This window comes from Arachis duranensis, chromosome 10, assembly GCF_000817695.3.
Source record: "Arachis duranensis cultivar V14167 chromosome 10, aradu.V14167.gnm2.J7QH, whole genome shotgun sequence".
NCBI classification, from domain to species: domain Eukaryota; kingdom Viridiplantae; phylum Streptophyta; class Magnoliopsida; order Fabales; family Fabaceae; genus Arachis; species Arachis duranensis.
The window spans coordinates 16246582-16251544 of NC_029781.3; positions in this window are offsets into that span (position 1 = coordinate 16246582).

Here is a 4963-nt window from a genome sequence, read left to right on the forward strand (position 1 = left end):
GTGACTGACAACCACTTCCGTTCTACTTTAGGCCGGGCACATATCTCTTAGATTCCCCAACAGAATCTTCGTGGTATAAGCTAGATAGATGGCGGCATTCATGGGGATCCGGAAAGTCTAAACTTGTCTGTGGTATTCCGAGTAGGATCCCGGGAATCCGGAAAGTATAACCTTGTCTGTGGTATTCCGAGTAGGATTCCTGTATTGAATGACTGTGACGAGCTTCAAACTCCTGAAGGCTGGGCGTGATGACAAACGCAAAAGAATCAAGGGATTATACTCCAACCTGATTGAGAACCGACAGATGATTAGCCGTGCTGTGACAGAGCATTTGGACCATTTTCACTGAGAGGATGGGATGTAGCTATCAACAAGGGTGATACCTCCAGACGATTAGCCGTGCAGTGACAGCGCATAGGACCATTTTTCCGAGAGGATTAAAAGTAGCCATTGATGATGGTGATGCCCTACATACAGCTTGCCATGGAAAGGAGTAAGAAGGATTGGATGAAAGCAATAAGAAAAATAGAGATTCAAAAGGATTCTAGCATCTCCACACGCCTATCTGAAATTCCCACTATTGATTTACATAAGTATTTCTATCCCTTTTTATTTTCTATTTATTATTAATTTTTGAAACCCATAACCATTTAATCTGCCTAACTGAGATTTACAAGGTGACCATAGGTTGCTTCATACCAACAATCTCTGTGGGATCGACCCTTACTCATGTAAGGTATTACTTGGATGACCCAATACACTTGCTGGTTAAGTTGAATGGAGTTGTGTCCACACATAGCCAAGAACCATAATAATGATTCCATACAATAACAAAGAGTACTACATTGATGTGATCACAATTTCGTCCACCAACCAACTAAACCATTTAAGATTGAGAGGGGTTTGAGACAAGGTGATCTACTGTTTCCATTATTGTTTGTTCTGGTTGTTGATATTCTGCATAGGATGGTAGGGGAGGTAGTCAGAAACAAACATATTTTGCATTTGCTGGTTGGCAAGGATAATATAGAGTTGTCACATCTTCAAGATGACACTATATTGTTCTGCCCACCAGAGGAGGAGACCATCAGAAACTATGCGTGATTGCTGAGGTGCTTTGAGATGATGTCGGGGTTAAGCATAAACTTCGATAAATCCAGTCTTATCCCAATCAACTGTGAACAGCCATGGACTCACAATATGTGTAACTTATTGGGATGTAAGGTGGTGAACCTTCCAGTGAGATACCTGGGCATTTCTTTAAGAGCAAACCCAAGGCAGGTCAGCACTTGGAAACCGGTAATTGATAAGGTAGAGGAGAAGCTTAGTTTGTGGAAGGCAAAAGTCCTTAACAAAGCGGGCAAGTTAGTCCTGATTAAGTTTATGTTGAATAGCTTGCCGGTGTACTATTTGAGTCTGTATAAGATGCCGAAGTCAGTGGTAGAAACGTTGATTTCGTTACAGAGAAAATTCCTATGGAGTAAGTGATAAACCGCTATTTTACGGTTTATTTTATACTAAATTGAGTGAATTTTATCCACTATTCTCACACTTATTCATAAGTGCTATGATTGAAAACATATTTCTTTGGTGTTAAATTTGCTAATTTTAATCTTCTTTTATTATCATTCGATGCCGTGATATGTGTATTAAGTATTTTCAAGTTTTATAGGGTAAGAATGGCTTAGAGGATGGAAAGGAAGCATGCAAAAGTGGAAGGAATACACTAAGTTGAAGTTTTCAGAATCTGGAAGCGACGCATACGCGTGGACGACGCGTATGCGTAACTGAGCCAATGCCAAGTAACGCACACGCGTGGTTGACGCCTACGCGTGGCTAGTGAAAAAGTCCAGCGACGCGTACGCGTGGCCGACGCGTATGCGTGACAAAGCGTCATGTGTTGCAGATATCAGAATTCATTGGGGGTGATTTCTGGGCTGTTTTTGGCCCAGTTTCAAGCCCGAAACTAAAGATTAGAGGCTGTAGAGCGGAGCAGAATGGGGGAATCAATCATTCACACACTTTAGATTTTAGATGTAGTTTTCTAGAGAGAGGCCCTCTCCTCTTCTCTTTCTAGGTTTTAGGTTTTTAGGTTTATTTCTTCTCAAATTCAGAATTCTATATTGCTTTAATTTAGTTTTCTTCTACTTTTAGTTGTTCTAGTACTTTGGTTTATTTATTTCTCTTGTTGATTCCTTTATGATACAAATTTAGTTTATGAATTCTTCTTGTTTCCTTCAATTCATATGAATGCAATTTATGTTTTCTATGCTTATTGTTGCTCTCTTTAATTACTAGTCATTGATGCTTGCAATTGGTTGTTTAGATTTAATATCCCTTGTTAATTTTCTATGTTTTTATTTTGTACCTTCCAAGTGTTTGATAAAATTCTTGGGAGGATTTTAATTTAGATTTTCATGCTCTTACCTTGGATTGATTATTTAAAGACTCTTGAGTTATCAAAAGTCTTTTGTTGATTGGTAATTGAAGATTGCCGGTTAGCTTGAACTTCACCAAAGCTAGTCTCTCACTTTGAGTTGACTAGGACTTGTGAGCTCAAGTTGATCATATGCACTTGACCTTCGTCCATTGGTTAGAGGTTAACTAAGTGAAGGTAATTTATATTTACCATCACAATTGACGATGATAATTAGGATAGGACTTCTAATTCTCTTTCCTTGCTAAGAGCTTACTTAATTATTAGTTTATTTTCTTGCCATTTTACTTTCTTGTTCCCTAATTCAAAACCCAAAAATATACTTTCCCATAACCAATAATAAATATACTTCCCTGCAATTCCTTGAGAGACGACCCGATGTTTGAATACTTCGGTTAATTTTAGTGGGTTTGTACTTGTGACGAACAATTTAAACTTGATTGAGGTTTAATTGTCGGTTTAAAACTATACTTGCAACACGATAATTTTTGTGAAATCTTTACCGACATTTTCCCACATCAGTAAGAGGGAAGGCAAACATGGTATGGCACTTGTCAAGTGGGCAGTGGTTCAGGCTCCTAAAAAGTTGGGTAGGTTGGGGGTGGGTGATGCCGTGATGAGGAACACAGCTCTCCTTTTCAAGTGGTGGTGGTGTTTTTCAAAAGAGGAGTGTCCTTTATAGAAGAAGGTTGTATGCTCTTGTCACAACTTGAACCCCAATGTGATGCTGTCAACTCAGACATTTCCTAGTACAGGAGGTCCATGGAAGGGATATCTGTCAACTGCAGTTTAAGGACCATATTGTGAGAGATAAGATGATTGTTGGGTTGTCCATGGAGGTGGGTGATGGAAGGAAAATTCGATTCTGGGAAGACGTTTGGCTATAAAGTGGTCCGCTTAAGATGAGTTTTTCGAGGCTCTTCTCTGTCTGAAACCAAACAAGATCTGTTATAGGGGATTGTGGGTTTTGTGATGGGTTAGAGTGGATTTAGAACTTCTAATGGAGATGAGAATTATACCAATGGGAGTTGGAGTTAGTGGATCAATTGCACGAGTCTTTAAGGCCGGTAAAGATGGCACGTGATACGCAAGATAGAGTTGTATGGAAGTTTTGTAATACCCGGTCTAACCGAAATTAATTAATAATAAGTTAAATAGGAGCAAATATGGTTGGAAGAATTGGCAATTGGAATTTGATGATTTAAATATGATATTTGGATTCAGTGAATTTTTCTGAGTCAGAAGACATAGTTTTTTGCGTAAAAACGCGCAGTGAAATTTTGACCGGCAGTACCGGCTGAGACCTGTCTGGTACTACAGCTGAGAAAATTGATTATGAGTAAATAAGATTAAGAAATGAGGAATTATAATTAGGGGAGGTAGAAATATTTGAAGTGCGATTTAGAGCGCTAATCTTAAAGATTTTGGTCCAAAATTGGGCCAACGGACAAAAATAAGTGAACCGGGCCTAAGTGGGCCCAAGACCCAACATATATAAACATTAGTTATGAGCATTTCAGCTCATTTTGCCCTAAAGAAGGGGTGTTGGGCGCTGAAATTGGGAAGAGAGAAGAGAAGAGAAAAAACCTAACTCTCTTTGATCTTCAAATCACCATAACTTGAGCTACGAAGCTCCGATTGATGAGCCGTTTGCGACCACGCGTCGCTCTTCTCATCCTCTACAATTATATCTAAGTTTTGTGATGAGTAATCTACTATCCTCTGCCCAGTTTTCATTTTTCTCTTCAAATTCGAATTTGGTTTGGGTTTTGAGGAAACCTTGTGATTTTGGTTGTTTAGGAGTGCTCTAGTATAAGCCATGGGTGATATTCATCACAAACTTCAGTGGGTTAAGGTAAGAAACCCTCCAACCCTTGTGAATTGTCATTTTTATGAGCCCTAGGTTGTTGTATGTATGTGATATTGGTTATGTTAGTGCATTTGATGGTTTTGGTGCACAATTGGGAGATTGGTATTACTTGAGGAACTTTGGTGAGGCTTGGGGCTAAGGTTGGTGGAGACTTCCAAAGAAGAGGCTCAATTGATTTGGCTACAAGAGATACGATTTAAGTTTCATTTAAGTACCGTGTGGTGTGATGAGAATTCCTAGGCTAGATGCCCCTAGGATTAAGTTTGGATCGTGTAAATGGTTGGTGCTAATATGCATAGTTGGTATGTAATGTGAATTAATGATTGGGTTGAGAATTGTGTGGCCTTGTATGCTTGGTGTATTGAAAATTTGATGTATTGGGTGATGAGTATTGATTTGTGGTTTATGCATTTAAATTGTGAAATTGGGCCAGAGGCCGTAAATTTTGGGCCGGAGGCCGGAAAGAGGTAAGGAAGGTAAGCTGATGTGTGCATTGTATGATGACACAAGTGATTGGATGAATTTCAGATAATGAATATATGAATGATTGGGTTGGTTATTGAATAATGAGGTATGAGGAATTGAAGTGTGAAAATTAGTAATTTTGGGTGAAATTGTATAGATGAGGTATGTTTGGTTTTGGTTGAGGTATGTTA